At 39.8% G+C, this 14252-nt stretch overlaps 1 protein-coding gene across 1 annotated transcript in view; it reads right to left on the bottom strand.

Moving 5' to 3' along the window:
• LOC106783079 (uncharacterized) overlaps window positions 1-14252 on the bottom strand; it is a 71774-nt gene that overhangs the window by 19832 nt on the left and 37690 nt on the right. The window lies entirely within an intron of this gene.

The raw sequence follows: 14252 nt of genomic DNA, 5'->3' as shown, positions 1-14252 counted from the left end.
AAAATGACTTTATTCTACCTTCATACTTGATTGATAGTTTGGCTAAAAATTGCTAGGCTGAGTATCATTTCTCTCAGAATCTGAAAGGCATTGCTTCACTGTCATCTGGCTTTCAGAGAATCTGATGTCATTCTATTGCCTAATCTTTTGCATACAATCAATTATTTTCCCCCTTGGGAATCTTTCACTTCACATTCTTTGCCCAAGTGTCCTGAAATTTTGCAATCATTTTCTTATTGTGGTTCCTTTCAAGTTTATCACGTGGAGCTTTCAACAGACACTTTCAATATGAAAATGCATGTATTTTATTAAGTTCTGGGAAATTTTCTTACATGTTTTTACGGATAGTCTATTCATTTCCATTTTCTCTCATCACTTCCTTTCACTTCTACTAGTCAGATACTGCATCTTTTGCATTGTTTCCCTCATTTTCTTTCATTCATTATTTTTATTCTAATTCCTATGTAATTTTCTCAAATTTACCCTTCATCTTTAAACTCCAATTGAAAATTTTTATTCCATTATCTTAATTTTACTGTCCAATTACTCTTTCAGTTCTCTGCTGTTCCTCTTTTCTGCCTTCTTATTCTTGCTCCACGATGTGCTATCACATCCTACATCTCTGAGGCCATAAATTACAGGGTTTTTTTTGAAGTTGTCTTCTCCAACTATGCGGTCTCTGCTTTCTCTACATTCCTTTTATTTCTCCCCTGTTTTCTGGTTTTGGTCTTTTTTATACTTCTCTTGAATGTCTAATTCTTGGTTATCCATTCTTATTAAATTTAAAGCAGTTTAAATATTTGACTGAAAATTCTGTGTACAAAGCAAAGCCAATTAATTAGTGGACTTCCAGGTATAATCAGCAAAGTGTGGGATTTTTCATTGAGTGGCTCACAATGTCAGAAACTGAAGGAATCTGCCCTCAGGATGTCAGTCGTTTCTGCTCCCGCCTGGGAGAGTTATGCCTGGCTCCTGGAGTTATGGGAGAGTAGTGGAGGAGCTATGGCCTTTCAAATCCATTTGATGACTCTCACTTTATTCCCTTGTTTTTAGGGTTCTCTGCTTTCCTCAACAAGGAGTCTTTCAGTTCCAATTTCTCCAGACCCTAAGCCACCCTCCTCCTTCTGGGAGGAAGGATAGATGTAAAGGTAATTGCCGGGCCCTGGGAAGAGCAGGAGGAGCCCCACGGCTGTCCCAGCTCTGTATGCAGACTCTCACCCAGTCCCTCTGCTTTCGGCAACTTCTCTCCCCAGTCCCATACCAAGGCCTGGTGCCTCAAATTCTGGGATTTTCTGGGTCTTGCTTCCTGTTAGCACTCTTCCTGTGTGGCCTGAAAGGGGCAGCTTTCTTTTGTCTCTATCAGCAGCCACTCCTCTCTCTTCTTACTATTTCCGGAAAAGTGTTAACATCTTGTTCACTGCTTTCTCTTCTCCTTCTCTCATCTCCTCTATTTTTCTTTGTGGATTTAACCTCCCTTCTTCATTTCCTGTCATTTTAGAAGAGATTTAGCAATAAGGAAGTTAACTGAAAACTATTTATTTGACACTGACCTTTCTTTACTGGCTTGAATTCTATGTTATTTAGAAATGGCGTGCTTCCTTTAAGGTCATGGCTATGAAAGGGTTCTCTGTTGCATACAGAAACCACCACAAAAGTTTCTTTGACCTTTCAAACATGAGAGAGTTTACTTCTGTAATCAACAAAGTGTGTCATACTGAAAAGCTCCAGTGTGTCTAAATTTCCTCATCTATGGCTTTTATATCTTTAACGGAGAAAATAAAGAAACTAGTAGTTACCAAGTGTTGATTGCGCGTCTGTCACCAACGGATCAATTAGTCGCTCTCTAATTTAGCTCTCACAAAAATCTTTTGAAATAGGTTCTGCTCTATTATCATGACTATTTGTTTAGATGAGAAACTCCAAATGAGAAGTTAAAGGAACTTTCTCAGCGTCCTACACAGATAGAAAATCGTGGAGTAAGGGTCCATTTCTAGACTGAATTCTAAGTCCACATTCTCCTACAACTTAATTCATTTGATTCACTGCCGCTGCCAAGGCAGGAGGTTGACACATTCTATCAAAATTGATAGGTTTGGGGGCTGGCCCAGTGTCGAGTGGCTAAGTTCCCACACTCTGCTTTGGCGGCCCAGGGTTTAGCCAATTCAGATCCTGGGAGTGGACGTGGCATCGCTCATCAATCCATGCTGAGGTGGCATCCCACATAGCGAAGCCAGAAGGACCTACAACTAGAATATACAATTATGTGCTAGGGGGCTTTGGGGAGAAGAAGAAGGGAAAAAAAAATATTGGCAACAGATGTTAGCTCAGGTGCCAATCCTTAAAAAAAATAATTGACAGGTTTAATCAGCATTCAAATGATAGACTATGATCAGTTATGATCTCTTCTAAAGTTGTCCTGTAAATCATGGCTTACAAATTGCTTTCTATGCACTATACAGATCTCTAAAATTATGGATGTATTTTGCAAAGTCAAAACCTCATTTCAAAAAACATGAGTCAGTTAAACACATTTTTCTTATTGAAGTATTTCACTTTTTAAAGTAGTTTTGGGCACCAGCCTGGTGGTCTAGTGGTTAACATCACATGCTCCACTTTGGCAGCCCAGGGTTTACAGGTTCCCATCCTGGGAGCAGACCTAGCACCGCTCATCAAACCACACTGTGTCAGCGTCCTACATAAAATAGAGGAAGATTGGCATAGATGTTAGCTCAGAGACAATCTTCCTCAAGTTAAAAGAGGCAGATTGACAACAGATGTTAGCTCAGGACCAATCTTTCTCACAAAAAAATTAAAAAATAATAATAAAGTAGTTTGGGATCAAAGCTGAGGACACTGCCTTTTTTTCTTTTTTCTTTTCTTTTTTAACTTAGATCCCTATCTATTAAAACTCTACCTAAATGTACTACTTTAGCATATGTGGAACACAGTGGTATTTAACAATTTTGAGCAAAGAGATTTTTTAAATTTATTTCATTTTTGTTTTGTACCTTTTTTAAAATTGAGTTCATAATAGTTTACATCATTGTGGAATTTCAATTGCACGTTATTTCCTGTCTGTTACCACCTAAGTGCTCCCCTTCAGCCCTTGTGCCCAACCCCCAGCCTTCTTACCCTGGTAGCCACTGAACTGTTTTCTTTGTCCATGTGTTTGTTTATGCTCCACATATTAGCGAAACCATATGGTGTTTGTCTTTCTCAGTCTGTCTTATTTCACTCAGCATAATTCCCTCAAGGTCCATCCATGTTGTTGCAAATGGGATGATTTTGTCTTTTTTCTGGCTGAGTAGCATTCCATTATATATACATACCGCATCTTCTTTATCTAATCATCAGTTGATGGTCACTTGGATTGTTTCCACATCTCGGCTATTATGAATAGTGCTGCAATGAACATAGGGGTGCATATGTTACTTTGGATTGTTGATTTCAAGTTATTTGGGTAGATACCCAGTAGTGGGATAGCAGGGTCATATGGTAGTTCTATTTTTAGTTTTTTGAGGAACCTCCATACTGTTTTCCACAGTGGCTGCACTAGTTTGCATTCCCACCAGCAGTGTATGAGGGTTCCCTTTTCTCCACACCCTCTCTGACATTTGTTGTTTTTAGTCTTAGTGATTATAGCCATTTTAACAGGCATAAGGTGTAGTTTTGACTTGCATTTCCCTGGTGATTAGTGATGTTGAACACCTTTTCCTGTGTTTAGGCCATTTGTATATCTTCTTTGGAAAAATGGCTGTTCATATCCTCTGCCCCTTTTTTAATCGGGCTGTTTGTTTTTTGGTTGTTCAGTTGTGTGAGTTCCCTATATATTATGGAGATTAACCCCTTGTCGGTTATATGATTTGCAAATATTTTCTCCCAGTTGGTGGATTGTCTTTTTATTTTGATCCTAGTTCTTTTTTGCCTTGCAAAAGCTCTTTACTCTGATGAAGTCTCACTTGTTAACTTTTTCTTTTGTTTCCCTTGTCTGAGAAGACACAGTATTCAAAAAGATCCTTTTAAGTTCAATGTCTAAGAGTGTTTTTCTACCTTATTTTTAAAAATAAAAATGATAAAAAGAGCTTTGGCACTTTGGAGCCAGACACTCCTCAGTTTGATTTCCAGCTCTGACACTCAGTAGCTCTGTGAATTCAAACAAATTTAACTTAGTTTTATCTCCATATTCTAAGTTGGTGGTAATTATAACTAACTCAAAATTTTGTTAGGGTCTCTTTTAGAGACAAGGTCTTCAAAGGCCCTGTGGAGGGCTTCCTTAGTGCTGTCTCAGCCAAATTTATTTGTTGCGAAAAAAGAGTCTGATTCGAGCTAGTTTATGTAAAAGGAATTATTGTAAAGTTTTGCGTGAATGGAAGTTCCCTGAAGAGTCATCAGAATGAAGGCAACTTGCAAAACAGGCTGTGCCTGTCTTCCCGTGGACAGAGCATGGGCTCTGTTCTCAGTGTCATCTCTGCATCTCCCTGGACTCCAGCCCCATTCTCCTCTCTCTACCAACATGCTTCCTCTACTTAGTTATGATTTCACTCCTTTTAACTGCTGCTTGCACGTGGTTTTGACTCACCCCACTACCAACTCTTTCTTATGATATCTTTTTTCTTTCAGTGTACCCTTTTGCTTCTGCCTCTGCTAATACTTGGCAGATTACTTCATTTATCTTTTAGTTCAGATTTTCAAGAGCAATTATCTGATTGCCTCTATTCATCTCTTCAGTGATTGACCTGGGTTATGGTAGGCAACTAGATTATATAGGTAACTAGATTATATAGGTAAGGAGAAAAAGGAAAGAGAGTCAGGTGGTCCTCCTACAAAAATGCCACTCTTCTGCAAGAACTATATATGGTAGTTTTCTTAGAAGTCAAATGAGTTGAGCAGATGACTCTAGAAACTCTAAAATAGCAATCTGCACTCTACAAGTTTCAGTTTCTTTTTCCTTTTGATTTCATATATTCTGAGTGACAATATCATTTGTCCCTTATCTCAATCCATTTTTCTTTCTTCTTAGAGCATTGAGGGATGTTGCCAGAAACAGGAAAGAATATTCTACCAATATCCACTGCAGAGAATTTGTCATTTATTCTGGATCTACCAGAGTTACTGCAAGTAGCTGGCAGGATTGAAAATTTACTGCATTTTTGTTGAAATCCTTTATGAGCTCAGCACAGTGCTAGGCATTGTCGTTCATTTAAAAACTATGAGTCAGGCCCTATCTATTTTTTTTTTTCTGCTTTATCTCCCCAAACCACCCCCTCCCCGTACATAGTTGTATATTATTAGTTGCAGGTCCTTCTAGTTGTGGGTGGCCCTATCTTTAAAGAACTCAATCTTGTTCATTTATGAGAGAATAATTCACCTGAAACTGTGTAGAACGACTAATAGGAAGGTAGTGAGTGTGGGGGAGAGAACTGATTTTGAGATAGATTTTGCTATAGCTCTGACTCTACCATTTAGTCAGCTTGCTTTCTGGCCTCAACTAATGTAAGATGTGGGAATTACACCAGGTTATATCTAAAATTCGTTTCAAACCAACAATCCATGTTTCCACTTTTTTTCTTTTAAGAGCAAAAAAATTTTTTTTCTTGTGATCCTCCCCGTTGCCTTCCACCAGTGGAATTTTGATTTCATGCAGTAGCATTTGTAACTAACTCTTTTCACTGATCGAAATACATTGGAACAGCCTTTGCTGTCCCCTCCCCCTGAACCCAGGCTAACTCCTATTGATCCCTGAGATGCCATATAAAGATCTCCCCCTTGCGGAAGCCTTGCTTGGCCCTGGCTTGGTACCTTTCCCATGTGCTTTCAGGAGAGCCTCCTGGTCTCCAGGTACCAGCTGGGTTCTCCCTAGTCCTAGATGAGATTTAGTCATTCCTTATTCCACAACTTGTGGAAAGTCTAATGTTCCCAACAACAGTTGGGTGATATCTTGGTAGGCTTTTTTGTGATGTTAAAGAAAAAATTATTCTGATACTTGTTTAAATGGTAAGGAAGATTTTAGTCAAGACTTCTGCAAAAGAGGTCAACTCCATTGCAATAGGGGTGAGAGATCAAGCTAAAGTCCAAATACAGCAAAGACAGGTAGGGATCAATAGTCAACTATCAGAGCTAGGAGGTCAGGGGATGGAAAATTACTAAGAGGAAGCATCAAGGGTAGGGGGATTCTTGCTAAACCAACAGGATTTTGGGAAGGACTTACACATCAAGGGTGGGGGATGAGGAATTTGACTAAATATTCAGGGTGATCAGATATCAAGAACGGGAGGATTCTCATCAAACTGACTTAGTTGGATTCTTTGCTGAAGGCAGCCCAAAGACGAGGCCTAATCGAGAAGAGGGCTCAGAGGCACCTGACTAAAATTTGCTCTTTGTCAGTGGTCACTCTTCTTCCAAACTCTTGCTTCTGCTGAATTAGTTTAATTTAGGGTTATTTTATTATCCCACACATGCTGTCCCTGCTCCACCCCACGTTGCCTCAGTTCACAGAAAATGGAGCATTACTTGGATTGGCCCTGAGTTAACATCTGTTGCCAATCTTCCTCTATTTGCTTGTGGAAGATTGTCGCTGAGCTAACATCTGTGCCAGTCTTCCTCTGTTTTGCATGTGGGATGCCACCACAGCATGGTTTGACAAGTGATACACCTGAGATCTGAGCCTGCGAGCCCCAGGCTGCCGAAGCAGAGCATGTGAACTTAACCACTACGCCACTGGGCCACCCCCAGCATTACTTGGCTTTGATGACGCTTTCTGGAGAAAGGATTATAAGGCAGCAATGCAAAAACTAGAAATAAAAAAATAAAAAAGAAAACAAATTGCTGAATACCAGTTCCTAAAATATCACCAACACAACTGGTTAATAAGAATAAGCTGAGTTTATTGCTTACCGTGGTAAATGACTCTCTAGTGTCTGTTCAGAGTGGTCAGTGATGGGATGAAGGTGGGAGGTGGTCTAGTTTTCCAGTTATAACAGCACTTACTAGTTTGTATAGGAGTTGTTCATATGGCCATTTTACCCATTTAACTGGGAGCTCCATGAAGAAATTGTCTTTTAGGTCTGTATCCCCCCTTATCTAACATAACGCCAGCCCAAGAGTTAGACCTTAAATTTTGTTAACTAAACACAAATTTAAATGTTCTATTTTAGGGGCGATTAGCCAGACATTGTACTAAGACTCTGTACTAAAGGTCCCTAGGTGGTTGCCATGCTTGAATTAGTTTATCTCTTCCCTTTCTGTTTTTCAAAGTCAGAAAGTTTCTTGCTATGTATGTGGCTGTTCTTAATCTTCTCCATGGCTTTACATTTCATCACTGTGTAAGTATGTCTTTATCCTGATGTTTTGACATCTCAGGGCTTTGCTGACACTGGAAAGAACTGCCTCTCCCAGAGCTAGGCAGTTCCTAAAGATAGCATACACTAGCCCAAATGCAAACCAACCTGGAACCCCTATCCTCAAGCCTGCAGGGAATGCCACACCTCATGTTTCTAGGGATCTGTGAGCATAAAAAATTCTTTCTTTATGACAGTCATCTCCGTGTCTGCTAGTCTTATCATATCGGATTAAAACAAATACAACACTTCTTTAAAACAATCACTGTCCTCAAACATTCAACATTGTTATTCATGGAAGCAAGTCCAGAGATCATCCCATTCTTTTCTTTAATGTAAATAAAAGCCCTGATATCCAGAAAAGGAAGACATCATTGATCTTTTCTTATCTTCATTTCCTTCCCTTTCCTTTTTCTCTTTTCTGCCTTGTCTCTTGTATCTTCCGTCATAGGCCATTTCTTCCATGCTTCTTGGCTTTGACAACACATTAATCACATCACATCTTCTGAAACCTCCATGTCTTTGCTTTTCTTAGCATTTTCACTGCTGCTCATGCCTGAGAAAAATCTTAAAAAAAAAATAACTTCCTGGATTGCAATTATGCTAAAAAGCTAAGAGTGGTAGGCAGATGAATGCCAGACAATTGTGTGTGTCCTATATATATATACATATATATATATATAATAGTATGTACTTACATATTATATATTCATATATAATTTATAATTTATATTATATATTTTATATATTTATAATACATACTATACATAGTGTGTAACGTATTTTATATATATAACTTTAAGAAATTAGATATTTTATATATATTTTCTATAATATACTTATTTTCTTTAAGTCATCCCTAGTACAGAAATGTCACTATGTCCCATTCAGCAAAGATAGCAAGGAAAAAATTTTCCCCTACATTTAAGGTTCAGAAAAAAATGTTTCTGGGGGTGGCCCAGTAGCGCAGCAGTTAAGTTCTCACGTTCCACTTTGGCGGCCCAGTATTCACTGTTTCGGATCCCGGGTGCGAACCTACTCAGCACTTGACAAGCCATGCTGTGGTAGATGTCCCACATATAAAGTGGAGGAAGGTGGGGATGGTGTTAGCTCAGGGTCAGTCTTCCTCAGCAAAAAAGAGGAGGATTGGCGACAGACGTTAGCTCAGGGCTAATCTTACTCAAAAAAAAAAAAAGGATTTCTGTTTCTGAGCAACTGGTCAATGAATCTTGTAAGTAATTGTATTTCTTTTTCTGCTTTGACTGTCAAAAAATCAGAATCAAATTTGCAACCCTGCTTTAGTAATTATGCAAGACTTTATGGTGTGCATTTTAGTGCCCTAACTCTCCCCTAGACTCAATATCCTATTCTGTATTCTGCCTCTACTTTAGTCTTTTAGTCTTTGTACTTGTCTACCTAATTTATTGTACATATTCTTTTAAGAAACCATGTATATTCTTTTTTCCAAATCCATACAAATCCTCTCTATTGACCAGATCTCTATGTTCCTAGAGGAAACCTAGGACAATGTCCCAGCATTCTTACAATAAATGGTAGTCCTTTTTTTGGCACTAAATAACCATTGTGGTCTAATTATTCCATAATCAGAAAAGCTCAATGTGTTGGTCAAATATCCCAAATCTTATTCAGTTGAGAATTTCTCTTCTTCCTCAGTTTGAGCCTGTGCTGGGCTTAGACGCCCTAGGTGGAAGAAAGGGACTTGATGGGTATCTTGTCTTTTCCTGGCTCTGTTTCTTCTCCAGTTCCTGGCTGGATTACTCATTCCTCCAAAGCCAGGCACTGAGTGAGAGGAGAGTCAGGGAAGGGCACCATTTTATCTAGCAGCGTTCATGTGAGCGAGGTGGATGTTCAAAGCTCACTATTTCACTCATCAGAAACTTTTGTACTTCCTCCTCACTCTGGAGACCTCTGATGTCCTGGTTCCATGAGGAGTGGGAGTGGAGCAGGAGGAGGAGAATACACAGCACACTCTTCAGATTCCTGTAGGAGCCACAGGAAGTCTCGCAATCTCTCAGTCCGCACTGCATAAATTGTCTAACACCTCACTTTTGAAAGTGGAAGTCCTGGGCATTTTGTTTGTCAGCCTTTGGACCTTGAGCTGGAATAGAAACTGAAAAAGTCTTCATCTAACCACTTGTTACAGGGATAGCTAGTGAAAAAGAGGCATACTTTCTCCTTTTAAGGCACTTACGTTCTAAAAACGAAAATTCACTGATCTGAGGCAATGTAATAATACAGTTACGCAAAGCTTTTTCCATCTTGCTTCAATCCAGAATGAAACCTGAACATTTTGGAAGACACATCTCAGATCACTAAGGGATCATTTAATGCATTATTTGTGTAAAGTTGCTGAAAACTACTTCCTTGAGTGTCTAATTTACCATCTCTAAACCTTTAGATGCTGAAGGAACTCTATTTTAAGTATACATACACAACACCATGGGCTGAACCTAAACAATGAAAGGAAATGACTGGACATCCGGCTGGAATGCAAGTGCTTTTGAACTGGTGTGTAGAATACATTTTGTTCTACTCTTCCCGCAGTGAGACACAGAGAGAGAGTGCGGAGGATCTGTTAGAAGTACTTTGATCGTGGTTATACTATAACTTGGCTCTAATCTGATACGTATTTCTAAGTCCTTTCTTTATTGGTTTTCATTTGAGCTGGAGTTTATATTTGGTCTCCCTTTGACATCTTATTCTCGTTTTCCCACCTACTCTCTTTAAATGAACTCGTTTTCTTGCCATAATCAAAATGCTAGACCTTCTTCATTCTCTAACTCTTTCACGATGATGAAGGGCATAAATCTAGATTGCTGGGAATCCTTCATCCTCTCCCTCCCCTTTCACTCCACTTCCAACTTGCCATCCAGTCCTTGCATTTCTACCATCCGACTACACTGAAGCCAGGTACTGCTCTCCACAACCACTGCCAGTGTTTGAATTCAGACCTTCTTCGTGTCCTACCTGGACAACTGCTGGAACCTCCTAGATGGTCTCCTGATCCTGGACTCTGCTTCATCCTCCATACTGCCATGGTTTTCTTCCCAAAACACAGATATGACCTTGGCTTTCTTTGGTTTCAAATATTTTTGAAGCTTTCCAAGATCTATGAAATCAACTCCAAATTCTTTAGACAGGAATTCCTAAGACATTTATGATTTGACTGCACTTTTCTGACTTTTCCTTGGTTGTTTCCTCCATTCATCCTCTGATCCAGTCACATTACCTGATCTTTAGCAGATCTGTGCCTAGCATCTGCTGTTCTCTCTGCCTTGAACACCGTTTCCTGGCTTCTCTGCCACAGGAAATCATATATGTCCCAGCTCAAATACGACCCTTCAAGACCCCTTCCCTTACTAACAAATTTAGTCCCTGTGGTTCCATAGCTCTTTGCATAATCTATTTTAGCACATCTCATATTACACAGTAATCTTTAACTTGCAGGGTTTTTTCTCCAATTAGATCAAGGGAAAAAATATCTTATTTATCTTTACATCCCTAGCATCTAATGCAACACCTGCAGAGTATGCACTCAGTTAACGTTTGCTGAATGAATAAATTATTTTCTGTTACAGGCCTTTTTGTCAGAAACCTAATTACTTTCTATGACACAAGAAGTACCTCTAAAGAGAAGGTACTTCACTACTACAAACCAAACACTTAATAATTTTAGAGACTTGTCTGTAGTCGGAGACCTGGGAGCAGAGCCCTCATTCTTTGATACCTTCTGGCACACTTCCTCTGAAGGAAATACAGTAATTAGGGATATCCTACTCAAGTATTCATTTCCAGCATGTGAAACCATTTTATCCTACTGTAAGAATTATGAACTCTTAGTGTTCACAGGGATGTTAGTAGTAATATAACTCTTATGAGTTGAATTGTGCTCCCCAAAAAGACATGTTGGAATCCCAACCCTCAGTACCTATGACTGTGACCTTATTTGGAAATAGGGTCTTTGCAGACGGAATCGAGTTAAGATGAGGTTATAATGAATTAGGGTGGGCCCTAATCCAATACGTCTAGTCCTTATAAGAAGAGATGAGACAGAAACACAGACACACGGGTAGAACGGCATGTGATGACAGGCAGAGACTGGAGCCATGCAGCGGCAAGCCAAGGAATGCCAAGGATTGACAGCCACCACCAGAAGCTAGGAAGAAGCAAGGAAGGATCAATCCAGAGCCTCTTAAGGAACATGGCCCTACAAACACCTCTGACTGCATATTTCGGCCTTCAGAACTGTGAGAGAATAAAGTCTTGTTGTTTTAAGCCGCCAAGTTTGTGGTGCTTTGTTACAGCAGCCCTAGGAAACTAATGTAATAATGCCGGCCTTACTTGATGTCTTCAACACCCCAGAGCGCACTTGAATAACTCCTGACATGGGAGACTCACCACCTCCAAAGGGGGTGTATGCCATCATAGTAAAGCCCAATGGGCTGGAATGTCTCAGGAAGATTTTCAATTTACTTCCTGGGCCTTTTGCTTACTATTCTCAAATGGAAGATCATGACATGTTTAGGTCCCATAGTTTTGACAGCTTTTTATGACAGTTTACATAAGGATATTTCTACATGAAATGACTGAGAAGTGAAATACACAGTCTTCAAGTTTCAAGCCTATGGGGCTTGACAGATATTTTCCCTGGATTGTCAAGAGACACTGGTATTATTTCAGTACAACCTTACTCTGATTGTCTGATGGTTTACGTTTACAATAACACCCTTTCAGAAAGGGGAAAATTATGTGGCTTCCTCTTCAGACCTAAGCCTCATTAATTATGTAAGAGGAAGGACTGGCCAGTTTTCTGTGTCCCTGGTTGCTCTGGCACTCAGCAGAGTGGAAGACAGGAATAGGTACCAAGAAATGCTAACATCAGATTAAAGGAATTAGAAGTCAAAGCAGGTAAAATTCCAGGGAATATTATGGGATTAAGGGAATGAGCAGGCTACTTGTAAAATGAGTAAGAATCCCCCGCCTATAAAATAAGAAGGGAAAGCATGATTCAAGTTTAAGATTACCATGCCTCAGGAAGGTGCAGCAAAAGATTTGTGTGTTTTTACTTTCAAATGGCCCATGAAGTTGATGTAAGTTGTAATTTGAAGATGATTTCACTTTTTCAGTTATCAGAGCTTCAGGGAAAATTGAAAACCAGGACTAGGAAAGTAAATGAATCCTTCAGATAGCTGCCAGCAGAGAAAACCAAATGTTGTCTCTATAAGAAGTGAGTGTTGGGCCAACCCCAGTGGCCTAGGGCTTAAGCTCAGTGCACTCCACTTTGGTGGCCCAGGTTTGGTTCCTGGGTGTGGACCTACACGGCTCTGTTAGCACCCTGCTGTTAGCAGCAGCAGCAACCAGCCCACATACTAAAAAAATAGAGGAAGATTGGCACAGATGTTAGTTCAGGGTGAATCTTCCTCATCAAAAAAAAAGAGAAGTGAGTGTTAACAAAGGGAGCTGTAGACCTAGGATGCTCAGATAACAGAAGATGCTAATCAGTGGGAACACTGGCCATGTATGTAAACAAAAGTACTGCTAGGGTTATTATTCTCTCCCTCGCTTTTCCACCACACCGTCTCCCAACCCCACCCCACCACAAATGATGTGTTTGTGAAGCAACCAAGATGCAGGAAGCAAAAATTGCCATGCATTATCCTTGACACAAAATAACTAATGGAGAGGAAAACAGCTTATTGGTTTGTTTTTGAAAGTTTTGACCTAGAACACTATTTTATATCACTGAAAAGTTGACTAGTCTGGATCCACGATGCAGACATCACAGGTACCACCATGGCCCCTGGGGGTATTTCTGTGGGAAGGCATGGCCGGTCCCCCTGAAGCAGCTCCCCAGTGCTCTCCTAAATCCTTTCATAGTGTCTGCCGGGTCTTCTGTATTTAAACTCACTTTGGCTTCTCTGCACAAAATTCCTTCAGTATAATTTCCAATAAATTCACCTGGCCTAGAATGGAAAATAAAATCCAGTATTTCTTCCTTTTCAAGAAAGGCTCTATCTCTACTCAGCATCACTCAGGCCCACCCAGAACTGGAGACAGGGAAGGATTTGGAGCAGTGCCAACCATCACAGGGCTCCTGATTCTTAGCCTGTAAAGTTGGGTGCTGTAGCCTCTGCTTCTGTGTTCCAAAATCACGAGTAGAAAGATGCACGTCAAATCTAAATCCAGGGAACTCTAAGAGGCTTGCCAACACTCTGTTATTTCCTTCTACACACTTGCTATTGGTATTCATTAGTGCCTTTGTGGCAATTGATAGCGAAGTCTGTGAATTAAGGAGTATGTTGTGAGGAATAGGAGACTAAATTAGCAATTTGTCTTGGCATGAAGCCCTTCTGATCTCTCTCCCTTTCCTCAATACAAAATTTCTAGGAACTCAGCCTTCTGAGGCACCTAGTTATCTGACTAAATTATTAACCAAACTCTCTGCATAACTTAAGTGATTTTTTTAACAGCTACTTTCACTTTCCTGGTAGGGTTTTGAGTACACTCTCAGTGAGCCAAAGATAGAGTTGAATAATCTGTAAGAGGATTATTGAGTATTATAAAAAGAACAACTATATTCAGAAGCTTCCATTTTGCTGAGTATCATTTACTAACATAGCTTTCAAAGTGGCTCTCTTCATGAGCTCTAAAAGTTTAAAATAAGCTTCTCTCATCTGTTTTTATCCTTTTTATATACACAGCCTTTGAATCACCAGAATGACTGTGGGAAGTTGTCGGAAAGCAGTAGCTTTCTGCAAACAGTAGGAAACTGAGTTTTCAGGTGTTCAGTAACCTGAGCAATGACCAGACACTGAAATAACCCATTCTAGTTACTCTGCTCTTCAGAATCAAGTAATGTCTTTCAGACACCATGGAGAGTTGAAACAGCTTTTG

Source organism: Equus caballus, chromosome 4 (assembly GCF_041296265.1).
Source record: "Equus caballus isolate H_3958 breed thoroughbred chromosome 4, TB-T2T, whole genome shotgun sequence".
Lineage (NCBI taxonomy): Eukaryota > Metazoa > Chordata > Mammalia > Perissodactyla > Equidae > Equus > Equus caballus.
The sequence above is the reverse complement of the archived record's forward strand: the minus strand, read 5'-3'. Positions and strand labels throughout refer to the sequence as shown.